The sequence below is a fragment of the Erithacus rubecula genome (assembly GCF_903797595.1).
Source record: "Erithacus rubecula genome assembly, chromosome: Z".
In the NCBI taxonomy this organism is placed as follows: Eukaryota; Metazoa; Chordata; class Aves; order Passeriformes; family Muscicapidae; genus Erithacus; species Erithacus rubecula.
The window spans coordinates 15,490,296-15,507,059 of NC_136661.1; positions in this window are offsets into that span (position 1 = coordinate 15,490,296).

Sequence of the window (16,764 nt, forward strand, 5' to 3'; positions counted from 1 at the left end):
GAAAACTTTACTCTATCAATTCATGCAACACACAGCTTATTGAAACACACAATATTGATCTTGTAGGAGGGAGAGATGGAGATAACCACACTCAAAACTCTTTTCAAAAGACCATGTAGGTAACAGGGACACCTCATTTTTAGATTTTCCTTCCTTTTGCTCCAGTAAACCAATTTCAATGCAGAATCCTATGAGGACCAAAACTAGGTCTTTCCTGGCTGGAATGGGATTTTCTGCTTCACTGACTTGAAGCAATGTTGAACCTTAATTTTAACACTGAAATATACCTGTACCACCTCTCTCTCACCTTCCTTCCTCTATCCCCTACTGTGATTACACAGAACTGCAAATACTCCATGGAAAACCAAGACCACCAACACAGCCTTGATATTGTAAGCACTAACAGCTTTGAAGCCATATGACTAGAAATTTTCTGAGAGAACAAGACACAGCAAGAAGGAAATAAATATAACCCACTGGCAGATAGAAAAAAAAAAAAATCAAAATCATCATTTCATACTCTAAGTGTAGAAAATTTAATTCTGTTATTCCTCCCCTTTCCACCTCACAAAAAAAAGACCTATCTCATATTTACCTGGCCTCTGAACCCTGTTTTCTCAACACACACTTCAACTCGGTTAGGGTAACAGATGCAATTTTATTCCCTCTTTACATTAAGACTCCATCACGTTTTCTTGCTAGGCCTGTCAGTGGCTATGACTGCTGCCCTCTTGCACCTCAACTTCATTTCCATGAGCGAATCAGATGACAATTGTTTCAATCCTGTGAAAATGTTAAGGAAACAATTTGATGAACAAAAGACAAGAATGCCTTCACTGTAAACATAATCAGGATGAGCATGCATGTGGATCAGGCAAGACAACCAAGAGGCTACCAGAGTCCAGATATTGCAGCACAGATCAGCTCCAATAGCTGTCCTAGACTAGGGCAGTGTTGACAAAGAGCAAAGAGCCTGGCGGAGGCAGCCAAAGGATTTGTCAAGATTTTCCTTCCTCATGGGTGTTTATTGTTTGCATCTGAAGTTCAACTTTACTTAGAAAATAAGTAAAAGGTTTGCTTTCAGCAATGAGCTTCAAAAGAGAGTAGCAAAAGGGGATGCCTTGTACAACATGCAGTACAAATAGCAAAACCTCGAACAACCTAGTGCTGAAGTTAATGACTTCCAAGAGCCTTAAGTCGCTTTATTTATCTCATGCATACAACATGAGATTGCCTTAAAATGTGACAAGTTTCAAAGCTCATCCTTAACAGGTCATGGTCTTAGTCTGGTGTTTTAATTCCTTCTGCAAGTTTTGCTTTACCTGGGTGACTGCAATGGCTTCTCTGTTATAGGTCCTGTACTGAAAAGTGAGGGGTGGCAGAACAAATTCACAGGCAAGCTCTTGCTTGCCATATTCTAACATTTTTAGGCTTTTCTTAGCAAGTGAAGCACTAAGAACCTCGGCCCACAGTTTTTTAAAAAGCACTTATTTTTAGGGCTTACATAAAATGTTATGATTCCACATTTAACTGTTGGGAGAAGGAAGATATGCTAGCCTCCTTCAAATGAGGCCAGTCTCTTTCAGAGCCTCTGGCACCAACCATTGCCACTGAGAGTCTGGACCGGAACTGAATGAAGTCAAAGTAGCAAGCCCAAGAAGGAATTTCTAGGGAGGTTTTTGTGTTGAGCAAAACTGACTGCTTATAACGGGGACTCTGCAGAGCTCTTGTTCAAAACACTAATATATTGTCAGGTTTATAAACCCCAAGGAGAAAACACAAACTGCTAGAAGGCAGAAAATTTCAGGTTTAAGAGAAGCTATAATAGTAGACATATCATCAGTGTCACATAAATTGACTTTTACAGTTGGTAAAAAAAGTAGATTTTTCCCCCCCCATTAAAGTCCTTTCATTTGCCATTATCTTTTTACAGTCTCTTGTGATTACATAAAATAAACAATTCTCCCTCTGGAGCTGGCAGAGCCCCTGTTACCATTGATACAAAGGATTTTCATTCCCACATCTCTTTTCTTCACATGTCATCTTTTTCATCAGCAGACCTATGGCTAGCAAAGACCTCAGACAAGAGAAGCTCTGGTGAGCTATTTCCATGCTATTCCTATAAATATGTTTCTGGCAAGAGATTTCCCACATGACAGCTGTGCTAGAAGTGTAATTCCCAAACTGTGTCTTTGCATTTTCCCATAAACACGATTCTGGGGAGATTAGTTAAAAGGCATTTCAGCATTCTGCCACCCACACCATGCAACCGCAGAGGAGTTTCAGTTCAGATAAAGTACCTGCATATTATGGAAACAGCAGGGAGAATTTCCATGAATTTAACAAAAAGTCCCAGCTCATGGAGAAAGTAAGGAAACTGGCACTGGGAACATTCTGCAAACAATTAACACATTAAGTCCTTTGGCTCTATTTTCTCTTGTTATTCTTAGCAACTGGTATTTCCAGGAGTGCTGATACATTTAGGATCATAGAAGGAGTGAACAGGTTTCTGTTCTGGAAGTAAATTAACTGAACAGGCCAGCTAGGAAACCTGCCTAGCTGAAAGTCATGCAACCTGTACCACTCTGTTTTCATTAATATCTGTTCTGCAAAAATCTTTTTCAGTGATGTCCACCTAAACTGTCACATGCATAAGTCACAATGATACTGTCATGATCTTAGTAAATAATTGTAATCATTCCCTTCAAAAGAGAGCTGTGTCCTGAATTTTTCAGTGTATTGTGTGTTTGATACTGCTTTCTTTAGCTTATAGACCTTTATATTGTCAGTATTTAACATATGCCTGGGACCAGAAAAATGATCTGAAGGATTTTGATTCTCCACTTCTATACGTAAGTGAACTAATTTATCATCTGTTATGGTAAAAAATACAAATTTTCTTACTTTTTATTTCTGAATGTAATGTTAGTACGGGAGTTAAATGGTGGTAATTAGATACAATGATCTCTAAAAACCTGCTTAACTAAAACAATGTAAATATTTCTCACTAAAAGAAAAAACATCTTTAAATGCCCCTTCAATCAGGTTTTTGTGCTTTCTGTATTGCTTTTAATGCTGAAATATAGTAACTTCTATCAGCACGATCTCTCAGCATGACAATTAGCTCAGAACCACTTCTCTTATGTGCTGGTCTTGAAAATAGAGAAACCAATACTCCTCTCTCACCAGATGTAACAATGTATTAACCTTGCAGGCAGAGAACAAAGGTAAGAACATTAATATTGACAGCACTTTTTTTCCCATTCCAGGACATGGTAATGTTTTACATGTCCACTATGCACCCTCATCCACAGGTATAAATCCAAGTAAATTAAAACCTATACTCCCAAAATTCAACCACAAAGATAATGAAAGGTTGCAAAAGTTACCTGTAAACAAGCAAATAAAAAAGCTAATAGTCATCATGCTATATTGTAGTTCCTCCAGTTTGGCTGGCCAGTTTTACATATATCAACTTCTAATGATACACAGTCTAAACCAGCTATGGAAAACAATATTTTTCATATGCAGGATGACTACAAAAACACTTTTAGAAGCAGCAGAAGTGTGTCTCCTCTATGCTATGTGAACGAACACACAGATCATAAGACATTTTCTTTTTATACACCATATGCTTTCCACGTCTGCATTTGGGTTGCCTGATAGAAAGTGAAGTCATATGGCTTGTCTGCCTTGCTCAGGAAGAGGCTGGTATTAAGACCTGGTTGAATGCAGGTAAATTGCAGATGATTGCTCTGTTTAAACCCAGACTTCACAGTCTTCATGTGAATCTATATCTGAAGAAATAGCCTGTACCAAAAAGGTAACAAGTGATGGTTTAAATAATACCTGTGACCACTGCACAGGGGCACTCAGCAGACCAGCAAAGTTTACAGTTTTTGTGACTTGTTCAATACAATCAAGTTGATTTGAAGTAAGCTTATCCAGCTTAAAACTCCTTGTGGAGATCTGCAGAAGAATATCAGAGAACAGCAGGGTGACCTGAAGAAAGCTGAATGAAATTCTAGTGAATACAAAATATTATATGTGGGTGAATACATAACCTTACATAGATATGCATAGTTATAAACTAGGCTAGCCAAGACCATGTAGGAAATCTGGTACACAAAATACATTGGAGCTCAAAGTTCATGCCAATCTACCACATTGCATATTTAGAACTGAAAAATCTATAGACCGAAGTCCAGGATGATGATGGGTTTTGGAAGAGTTTCTCTAAACAGAGGATCTAAATTAATTCTTTTTTTTTTTTTTTTTTTTTTTTTTTTTTTTTTTTTTTTTTTTTTTTTTTTTTCATTTGACCTATCCAGTTTGTCATTCTGATGAAATCAAGTTAGTCTCAGGTTTCTTCAAGAGGACCACTTGGCAGGGCTCAAGAGTACAGGAAAATCAAATACCACAAAAACAAAGAAATAAAAAAACAAACAAAAGCAAAATATGAAGAGAGTATGGTAAGAGACTACAAAATGATAAATGCCACAAAGAACATTTGCAGAGAAGGATTCTTCGTGACTTCTCACAATACATAAATAAGGAGGCACCAAAAGAAATTATCCAGTTTAAACAAAAGGAAATGCTTTTTCCACATAGCTTCTTAATTGGAGTGTGGAATTCATTACCACAGGAAGTTGTGGAGGCCACAGCATAAAAGGAATTGAAAAAAAAAAAAAAAAAGCAGGGGGGGGAGGAGAGGGGAATTCATGGAGGATAAACCCACTGGTGGCTATTAGACACAATGGTCCGGATGCAAATTTTAGCACAGGAAATTCTTAAACTATCAGTTCCTAGAGGTGAGGATAATCGTTTCCTACATCCCCTACTTCTCATCCTTGTCTTTAAGTACTTTTTGCAGGCCACTGCTTGCAATAGGACACAGATTGGCTAGACCTTTAGTTGATTCATATACAAGTTGTTATGGTCTTAAGTCAAATTGCATTTACCACAGTGTCAGAAAACATAGTGAATTGACACCACCAAGTAATCTATGAAATCAAATTCAGCAATTCATATAGTTACCCAAAGCAAAAGATGCAATTTTCTGAGAATGGCATAAGAAAATGCATATTAACTACAAATTACATGCTTGTGAAAGAGATCCTACATAAAGGAAGCCCTGAGTTTTGCATGACAAAAATCTCCATTTGCAGTGTGCAGCAGCCAAATGGAGATCCATGTCTGGGTTGAACTTCAACAATTAAGAAACATACCACCCAAGCTTACCCAAAAACTGCCCAAGGAGGAGTACTTGGAGTGCTAACTATTAATAATCCCTAGCTTTAATCATATGAGTCTGAACTATGTCTAGTCTTCATCAAAAATACCATTCTACATACCAAATACACTGCCAAGCAAATGTATCCAAGATTTCAAACTGGGGTAGGCACCAGCAAATCCTGTGCTGTCCTTGTGCTGCCACTAATAGCATGAGAAGTTGAGCATTCTGGTGACATCATCATCAAAAAGTTTACAGCAACATTTCTGCCACGTACTTTCTTACCCTGCAAGAAGACTGGGGTCTAAGTCTCAAAAATGGGGAAAGGGGGATGGGGGGCTGTTAATATTCATGGTTGCAGAAAAAAATAAAACATGTCTTGTGACTCAGGAGGGCTAACCCCAGAAACATTATGTTGCTCAACAAAACAAACCACAGACATTCCTGACTACTGTGAGCAATGGGACATGCTCTAGTCTGCTGAAAGTTTGTAAAAGGAAAATTGTTGCTAGCAAGAGCTAGACTTCATAGCAAAACAAAACCTCTAATTTTGCTCATAAACCCATTCATATATTTACTCTGGATGGGTGTAGTAATCCAGGGAACAGAATGCTTCTGGGGTAGTACAGCAACATTCCGTGGCATGCAGTGCTGTCCAGAGAGACAAAGAAAAGTCCAGGACAGAAAATCTTAGGGAGTCCCACTGAGCACCTGTCTTCCAACAAATAAGAAAAATTTTTGTGTTCATTGGGACTCAATAGCAGCAACTGATGGTTGCATGAAGTGGCCAAGAACACAAGCTCTTGGAAACAAGGTGTAGTACTTGCCCACACCTAATTAGCTACACATTCAGGGGTGTCAGCACCCAGCTACCATCTCTGTATTGGGAAAAAGCCTTCATCAATCATTCTTACAGCTTCTTATGTGAAAAAGCATAGTAGACTACATCAGACTTCAACAAATTGCATTCAAAACCTTTGTACCATTTTCTCATGATCCTACACACGTCTAAATTTCCTGTGTTAAATTAACAATCATCATTACTATTTTCATCTATAAAATTGTAATTTTAAACTTTTCTTTTTTATGAAGAAGCTCAATAACATCTGTTTTAAACTAAAAATCTCGTGGTTGTGTATTTGGACACTACATTCATCTGCTATTAAAAGTGCACTTAAAAAGAAAAAAAAAAAAAAAAAAAAGCACACGCCCAAGTGATCAAAAGAAAGTTAATTGCTGAGACTAACATACGATAAGAACCAACACAGTCAGCACTTTGAAAGCACGGCTCAGAAGAACCGGCACCAACAGAGAGGCTTTCTGTAGTCCTCTGATATTTACATTAGACAGCGTTTGTGCCAAGCCCAGCAGATTTTCTGACTGAAGGCAGCAGGTCCCGTGCAGAGGGTAAGGAAGGTGGGGCAGGCAAGGGGCTGGGGCAGTGGGAGCTGCAGGGTGAGAGTTCCTCTCCCCCCGGCTCCAAGTGCAGGGGGAACAATGCTGAGAAAGGCAGGCGGCTACGCCCAGGTCAGCGGGGACGGACAGTCCCCCACCGGCACTAGCCCCGCCACGTCCTGGCTTTTCAGTAGCATTTACACGTTCGCAGATGTGAACTACGGAGCTTTATTTCCTTGTCTGACTTGGTGACTTCAAGGGGAAACACATTAGAAGATGAAATTTTCTTACAGTGATAAACTAAAGGGGACAGTTTTTATGCATTACAGTAGGCATTCCTTGGCTGGTATCCATGTAACCCCGACAGCTTTTCTTTCCCAAGGAGATCTGCAGTTATCGCAGCATGCCCCGGTGCCTGAGCTGCGCCTGCCGTGACCCCACAGCCGGCACGGGGACCGCAGGTGCTACCCCAGCAAACAGCCCTTTGTCACCGATCCCATCCCCGGGCAGAGCACTGACTGACTGACCTCCTCTGTGAATACCCCTAGGGCCTGGTTTCACACACGGGGCAAAACTGGGTTGATATCAACACACTGCATTTGTTAAAGGGCGCTGCTAGAAGATGCTGTACCAATTAATTAATTGTATCCGCTTCAGACACATTCGCAATCTAGGGGAATCCAAGCATTGCTTATGTGTAGCAACTGCACCCTGGGCCCCCAATCAGCAAGCAGGTGAGGCTGCGGAAATAGCAGCCCAGCAACCTGGCGTCATTTGCAATGCACCAAAGGTCACGACAAGAAGCAGGTTTCCCTCAAGACATCAGCCCCATGCCCAGGCACCGCGGCTCCAGCCCATCCTTCCCACAGCAGCCATGGGACGGGCCTCCATCCCGTACGGCCCTGGCCCGGCTTGGCCTGGTGCACAGCCTGCGCCATCCCCGCACGGCCCTGGCCCGGCTTGGCCTGGTGCACAGCCTGCACCATCCCCGCACGGCCCTGGCCCGGCCTGGTGCACAGCCTGCACCAGCCCCGCACGGCGCTCTGCCCGGCCTGGTGCACAGCCTGCACCATCCCCACACGGCCCTGGCCCGGCCCGGCCTGGTGCACAGCCTGCACCAGCCCCGCACGGCGCTCTGCCCGGCCTGGTGCACAGCCTGCACCAGCCCCGCATGGCGCTCTGCCCGGCCCTGCCGCTCGAGCACAGGCTGCGGTCGGGCCGCATCCGCCCTTCCTGCGGAAAGGCTGTTCGTGCCCAGGGAGCCGGGCTGCGGCACCTGCGGGCCCGCGGGAGCGGAGCGTCAGCCCTGCGGCCGCCTTTGGGAGCGAGGAAGGCGGGGGCCCCGGAGGCGGGGGGCAGCAGCCGGGCAGGCAGCGCGGCCCGGGCACAGCTGCTGCGGCGGGCGATGCACCGCTGCTCCCGCACAGCTGGGCATGGCAGCGGCGCCTCTGGAAGCTGCGCCGGCTCCTGCAGGGACAGCCAGGGAAGGGCTGTGCTCTGTTAAGGAAGGAGGTGGCAAAGCCCTGGGCGTCTGACAGCGCCATAGTCCACAGAGAGCTTCGACGAGACACCTTAACGAAGGCTCTGGGTACACCTAAACTGTTTCGAAATTCATGGAACAGCTCACTACCAAGGGAGGTAAAAATTGGGGTGGTTCCTTCTCTCACGCATCCTCACTGTGACCAGCAAGCTTTGAGCTTCTCTTCTTAAATGAAAGTGCATACATCCTCACCCTGCAAATTTATTTTTTTCAGAAAAAATATCAAGAACAAAGGAATCCTGGATACATCATATGCTCATTTGTCAGTTTGGTTCCCATTCCCCATACCACAAATAGGCACAAAGCAAGGCACAACCATGCCTTGAAGAGCAGGTCTCTCAACTCCAGGCTTCTGCTTCGGATGGATCAACAGCTGCTGATGCAAGATGCAGTTGCCAGTCTAGGGGTTCCTGTAGTTTATGTTTAAATTTTTCATTTTTCATGAAAGGACACAGGTTTTCCTATGTTTTCATAGAAATATAACGGTTTTCTGAGCACATGGCAGTTTGAGATGTTAACCTCTGGGCATAACCACTGTGGGATAACCACAGACAGAGGGAACAAAACAGGCACAAAATAGCCCGTAGTCAGACAGGACAAACTGACCTATCCAATGTGGCACCAGTGACTGGGCCTTGTAACACAAATACAGTCCACACAAGCCTGAGCATGAGTTTAACCAAGTTAATTTCTCATTATAGAAATCCCCAAAGTGCTTTGGTGATACAGAACCACCAAAACACCAAGTATGCAGAAGAGAGGTCTGGGTAAATATATGGAGTACACACACAGTTCTTATTAAATGGTCCTTTTCTGTTCAACAGCTGCTCCACACCACACTGGTGGGTGGAGAAGAGGGAGGGGTTGATTAGTATTAGAGAAGGACATTTACATACACAGGCATTCCACAAGCCCTCGAATTCTTGGATTGTCTTGGCTGAAACAGGAGCTCCCAGGTACCTATTGCATGGTACATCAATAAGAAAAGCTCCTAAATGCCGTTGTCCTTGATGCATTGGAAAGTGTTTCTTTCACTACCTGGGTCAAAAATGCAGAGAGCACTTCAACTCCTTCACACGTATATCTTATGTTGGACATATTTCAGTTAGAAAGCTGCATTTTATTGAAAAATTTTGAGCACTGCTGGCTGTCCTAACCCCAAGCACCCAGGGCTGCAATCCACCCTGCCACATCAGCACCTGCTAGTGCTGCCTCCCATCATGCAGGCAAACTCACACAATCACCTTCAGGCCTGCTACTGACATCCTGCTCCATGCTTTAGTGCTGACCCACCCAAACCCACTCATCAGACAGTAGCTGAGCCTTTTTATGACCCTTGGCTCAAATCTGACCAATTCTGCACCAAAAATAATAACAGCTAAAGTCAATGGGTTATTCTTAAGCACACTCTTAAGCAACTGCCACAGAGGTGATGGTCTATCAGCTGTCTAGCTTTTACTGGGTAAAAGCTAGCTGAACACTGTTCATGATGCTTATGAATTATCGTCTCTATTTACACCTCACATCTCTAAAACACTCCAGCATATTTTTTTTAGAAATTAGAAATCTAAGAACTAGATATTTTCCATAATTTGTATTTTAATAAGATAAATGCTTATATAAAATAAGTGTTCATGCTAATAATATATTTTAAAATATAAATTAGAAAAAAATAGGAAATTAATTCCTCATTTAGACAGACAGTAAACTTAATTCTTATTAAGCAACCAAGCACACACCAAAAACAATATGGGCTAATAAAATAGTCCATTAGAACACATTAACAGAGGAAGAAGACTCTACAAACTCAAAGAAAAGAAACAAATATGATATATTAGTACACTAAGAAATTGTCATGTGTTAGTGGTGCAATAACCTCTTATCTATTACAAGTTCATGCATTCAAAGCTGTGTGAACAGGTTATTGAAAAAGGAAGCATTTTTTCTATTTTCTCCAGATAGCTGTTTATTGGTTTTGGTGGTTTAGCCCAGCTCCCAGAGGGGGAAGAATTGAATTATTTCATCCACGTAAGTGAAATCTTACAACTCTGAGTAAAACATATTCTGATGTCATGATGTGAAAATTAAAGTTGTAGTCATGGAAGGCAGTGAGGAGTGAGGAATTTTTTTCTCAGATTGCCTGGTGCTTCTGGCTCAGTGCCAAAAATGTATATAATCTCTCAGGTTCAGGTAGGTGACTCCACACGGAGAATTTCCCTGGGGATCAGAAAAGAAGTTCCAGAATAAAATGGAATATATTAAGGGATGGATGGATAGATAGATAGATAGATAGATAGATAGATAGATAGATAGATAGATAGATAGATAGATAGATAGATCCCATTGTCCCCATGCATAAGTTGACAGCTCTTTTCTACAGGCAAGGGGTGGACAGGGAGAGGGGAGGAGGGCACAGGCAAACCAGGGAAACATAAAAAGGAAAGAGAAACAGATCCAAACCACCACAATCTATTTACAACAATTTGTGCAGTGATAAGTCTGTCTGAAACACATGTAGGAAAGGCTGCTGGAGAAATCATATCATGCTCAGGGTTAGATGTCAAGTTTTCTTAGCCAGGGATTAAAAAAATGTTTGTTTCCAAATACATTTATCCTGCACGCTGTCAGGAAATAGTTTAATGAAAGCTGTTGCTGAGCCTTGTTTCTTTTGCCATGAAGTAAAAACACAGTAGTGGTACTGGAAACACTGAGAATGGCCCCTGGTTTCTGTGTTATCTGCTGGATAAATGGCCACTGTTTCTGTGTTATCTGCTGGAACTTGTTCCTGGTGCTTACCCAGCTCTACCTGATTGACTGCAAGTTTGAGTAAGACCTAGCACTAAGAATAGCTCTAATCACTGCTCAAACATTTCCCTCTGCAGGCAAACCAACACTGACCTGTTACAGTAAGTATGATTCTACTTCAAACTTCCATAAATGTCATCTGTTTTTGAGGTACTTGCAATGTTTTTGTTTGGTTGCATGAGAAAGCAGAAACTTGGTACAATTACCTTTGGAAATGGCATGCTAAACATACTATGAAAAATAGCATTGCCATAATTGTAAAGCTTGGAAAAACCTGGGTCATTCTCTGCTTCACCAAAAGCTGGGAATGCGTATTTTGACTAATAAGTCAATTTATATTATTTTGTATTGACAGTGCAGTTAAGAGGTGGATGACAGAGAAAAAGGGATGGAAAGATATATATGGAGAAGATTTACACTGACCAACATACAGTGCAAACTAAAAAAAAAAATAAAAAAATAAAAAAATAAATTCTGGCAAAACAACTGTGCCTTAAGGAAGGAAACAGAATCAAAGCCAAGATGTGATTGCTCAGTGGAAGAGACTGAAGCAATCAGTGATTCTTTTTTGCTTGCAGAGGGCCTCTGTCACCTGCCTGCGAAAGCACAAACAAAGCAGATTAACAGGCAGACAGTGTGGAGTGCTGACTGTGGCTGGAGCTTAAAAACATGTCAGTGAGATAAACAGCAAGTTCATGTTTTAATAGTACAGCAGTGTTACCCTGAAGCTCTGGGCTGTCTGGCTGCACCAGCACAGTGGGAGCAGGGGAGGTCTCCCCAGGGCTCCTTGTGCCCCATGGATGGGAAGGTTTTGTTTGCTTACAGTTTCCTCTCACCACATTCCACACAGACACATGGGATTTTCCCTCTGCCGGGCCAAGAATGACACTCCTGATTACAGGACTAAGGCAAGCCCAGGGCTGAGCCACTTCCCAGCTATCACTCATGTGCCTCACAGGTCAGAAACACAGGGCAGGCGTGTGCTTTGCTGAGCTGGAGCCTGAGCTGATGGCCCAAGAGTGGTGGTGCAGTAAATATTTCTTACATTCAAAGGTTCCAGGTGCAGCTAGAAACTACCCAAAAAAAGCTGGTGTAAGAAGTTCGAAAGATTCTTTTTGTCATAATCTCCAGACTTTCTTCAAACACTCCTGAAAAATTTGCTCTTCTGATATCTGAAGTGGAATGTAATATTTATGTAACAACTGGCATTTTGTTAAACAAAAAGTGACCCACAATATTCTGTAATCGATACTGACATTTTTTCATGTTCTGTCTTGGTTTTGTTAAGCCTGCTTTTTTTTTTTTTTGGTCAAAAATACCATTTCACATTTTGTCTTTCATTCTGCATTTAACTTCACCAGCAAGTGTCAGTAATTCTGCATTTACTTTTGGGGTCTCAACTCCCCTGGTTTTCTTTAGGTTGTATTCCCATAGTGTTAATAATAATTTTATACCTTGTTTAATAAAACTATGTACTACAGATACAAAAGTAGCCACCATGGAGAAATGTTATGTCAAACTTTTAATGGAAGCCTTTGAGAATTACGATGAGTACTTAACAATACCTTGCAGGAAAGTTTGATACAGCTTTTAATTTTGAACTCTCTTTTATTTTTTTATTTTACCACATAAGTTTTGTTTGCATTTTTAAGTATTCAAATGTTTTTGAAAATAAAAATGTATAAAAGAACAAATGTCAAGATTAGCAATAGTAAAGTATACCTCGAAATTTTCAAGGCTTTTGACAGGCAGAATTCTCGTAAACAAACTAAAGATGTGGGCAGGCTGAGTGAACCACAGGGTAGGCTGAGAAGCTTTAATGGATGCTCAGGAGAAATTCGCAGCCTGGCTGGCAACAAGTCATGTATGACATTTCTCAGAGGAGGCTCCTGGAACTGAGCACCCTCCCCAGTGACCTGGGCAGAGGAACACAGTGCACCCTCATCAAGTCTGGGGAGGGCAGCAGTGGACGTGGGCAGTGCCCCGTGGTCTGCAGGCTGGCTGGGCTGACTGGGGGAAGGACAGTGGCAGATTGAGGGAAGGGGTGATCCCCCTGTTCAGAACTGTACTGTTCCTCCTGTGATTACAGGAGGACATTAACAGAGCTCATCAAAACATGAGGAATTTTGAAGAAGTAAAATAATGAGGGTTCAAGCTGAGTCGTCAAACCAAACTCAAGTATAAGTTTGGATACTGACCAACTAAGATAAAAATAAGTGACTGAAGAGTCAAATGAGGAAAAAGTGAGGCTGGGTTACTTTTTACAGTAACTCCCTTGCCTCTATCTGTTTCACAGTTCTTCCGTCTGTGTGTAAATCCCCTTGCAGTCACAAAATGATGCGATAACGAGCTAGTGTTAGCCTCTTGATAACCTGAATGTCGGAGGTGAGAACACACCTTGGAAATATCAGGCAGAGGATACCATCGTTGAGGATGGAGAAGGAAATGCTGTCAGCATTGTCATGTTTTCATCCACTGAGTGCACATACAACATAGGCTCCTGCTCTTATCTTAAGGAAGCTTTTTCTCCCTATATCTCTCACTTGTTCAGAATGTGGAAGTAAGCTGGTCTGCATGAAAACAAGAAGAAAATGAGCGCAGTCCAAGTTTTCCAATGGCAATAAAACCCCTTCTCTAATCCAGTCATGTTCTGCAGTGCTGCCCTCCCAGTTTGTTCCCCCAAATGCCTTTCCTGAGGCTGCTATGCTCCCCTCCTCCTGCACGCCAGACCAGTGCTTCTCCTGTGTTTGCACTGCTGTGACATCAGCAGCAGAGCCAGCTCACACCTTCCTGCTGAGCTGCCCATTCCTGCCCTTCACATGTGTAAGGCCACCTGACAGATCACATGGGTGAAATGATGGGAGCTCTTCAAGATATTGTCTGGAAATCCTGATTCCATCGATGTACTTGATGCATGCACTCATTTCTATTTAATTATAATTTGAAAAAATAAGGTCATGGGTATGTAATTCTAGTTTATCAGACCTTTACAGCTCTGAAAAATGATCTTTCACTATCACTGATACAATTTCTTCTACAGAAGTACACAATAATATTTCATCGTCTGTTCTGCACGTACACTGGTGTGCTGTTTTCTTTCAAAGAGTTACAGAAGCAGAATTACCTCATGCAACACAGGATAAGATTTTTCAGTTGAATAATCTTTTTGGCAAAAATGCAGATTTGGGTACGACTATAACTATTTGCAGACAGGAACATGATTAATTGATTAGCTTCAACTGAAAAAGCCTGAAGAGGAGGGAAATGTCAAGAAAATGTGATTTTTTTACTGTAAAAATAACTTTGATTAGAAAATTTTCTGAATATAACAATGAATTTTAAAAATCCAAACAAAAAACTTCCAGGGTAGTAATATTTTTTCTTCTTTTTCAGTTCAACAGAATAAGAATAAATGTCTATTTTAATCACAGAAAAGATTGAAAATGAGAGTTAATCCACAGACTAAAATGACTCCTAGAAAATCAGTTGCAAGGCACTACACTTGAGGAATCTCCCACAGTCTCAATAACATCAGTTGCTTGAGATTGAAGCTTGCTTCTATATTGAACCACAAAGTCTTATAAGTCTAGTGCCAACATTAAACAAAGCTTGAGACAGAGTTACACTTCTGGTTAACAGCAATAATCTCCCGGTTCAACACAGTCAGCTTCCATTTTGCTCCTGGGCGTCTTAAAAATAAAAGACAACAGCTTGAGATCTGTCCTTCAACACGGTTGAAATTTAAATAGCAGCTGCCTTCAGTGTTGCTACTATATTCTATTAAATTTTGTGAATGTCTACTCAGGAAATTAAATGTTATTATTTTTTCTTCTCATGCAGACCATTTAGTAGTGGAAAACATTGAAAAAATTAATATTGAGTTATATACTTGCTCCTGAAGGAATGCCGACTGAGCTGTTGAGTTTTGGCTATCTCTTATTAGAAGCAATTATTTTAGTTAAAAAACAATGGATAAATAACTTAGAACTTCTAGGATAACATTTTTCTAGTGGAAAACACCTATTTATGAATGTCCAGATGTTTTGAATAGGGATTGCAGAGAAAACTCAGGGAACAGCTGGCAGCAAAATCACTGAACCCCCCAGATACCTGCTGTGAGGCTGCTGAGTCCTGCCCTCTGGGACTGATCTATATGCACACCCTCAATCTGGGAAACTGATTTTCCTAAGAAAAATGATCACACTTTGACAGGCCTGCTTAATAGAGTGCTTCTCAGGCCACAACCTACTTGTGACCCAGTGAATCACTCTGACACTCTTCTGTGTGCCAAGAAGGTGGGTCTGGAGCATGGCATGTACAGCTCACCCCACCAGGACACAGCTTTCAGCCAAAGCCACTTCACAGAGCCGCTGCCAGGTTTATCCTTATATGCTGCCTGCCTTTAGCACTTTAATTATCTTATCAGTTTCAGCATCGTATAGTTATCTAAAAGCACCTGTGGGAAAGAGACAGTCTTGGGAAAAGGGCATTATCCCTCCTTTCAGGTCTGACCTCAAAACTTTTTCCCAAGCCTCAACACTTGTTATGACACCAATTTCAAACCTTTGCAATAACTCACTGTGATAGAGGAGGCAGCAGCCAGAGCTCACACCCTTCCCAGAGCCAGAAGGCTTGAAAGCCCTGGAAATCACCCTGCCATGTTCTCCCCACCTCCAGGGGTTGCCAAAACAGCTCAGCTATCTGCATCAAACAGCTGGCAAAGAGCTTTCGAAACTCACCAGGCCAGCATGTGTTGCTATGAAAATGTGGGGCCAGTTCTGCTTGGTGAGCACAGGATGTGAACACTGGCACCGAGGGACACCCTGGAAGGGCACACTGGTGACTGTGTGAGGTCAGAACAGCATCCATGCCTTTGGGTGAATCCTGCACCTAAGTCAGTCACAGCCAGGGGGAATTGGAAGTAATTTCTGCATCCCTCCTCCAGCTTGTTGGATCACTGCCTTTCATGGTTATGGGATGCTACCACATGCTGAGAAATGTCAGAACTAAAGGATGAAGTAGGCAGCCTCCAGCTTTACAAGAAAGAAAACAGACTCAGTGAGCTCCTTCAGGGAGGTCACTCACAGAGAAATATGCTGTAGACAATAAAAGCAAAACAGGACCAAGCAACATATCTAGATTAAGGGCAGCAGTACACAAGAACTAGGATGATATTTGTATGATATCAGCGTAGAGTTGATTCCATATTTATATGATATCATAGTGATATCACTGTGTCACATCACTACATAAAGTGCAAAAGTTTTTTTATAATATTTATGCTAATCATTTGGCCTTTGAAAAATAAATGTGTTGTGATTTTCTTACAAATACTCTGCAGCAAATACCATTTACTGAAAAACAGAGAAGTAAGAATGGGTTATATGAAACACACAGGCCGACATCATGCCTTCAGCTGCTCTACAAAAGCAAACTAACCTGGCATACTCCTGTATTTCAGGAGAGCACAAAAGGAATTTTTATTCCTATGTTACTTCCAGTGGAGCACAACATAAATTCTAAGGATTAATGGATGCTATAACCCAGGTTCTAGTCCTATTAATATTTCTGTTCATGTTTTGTTTTACATACAAAGTTCTAAGAAATAGTCTGTAAGGCATGTTTCAATTGCCTGAGCAAAGATAAACAAATCCTGCCGCAGTCATCCACTCCAGGCTTGTGGTACTTGGGATGCTAATGCCTTCTCTAAAGCCTTTTCTGCTGGCTTTCAGACTTCTAGAAAGAGTTTCTAGAAAAAGTCCTTTGCCCCTGCTATTCCTTGATCACAGAC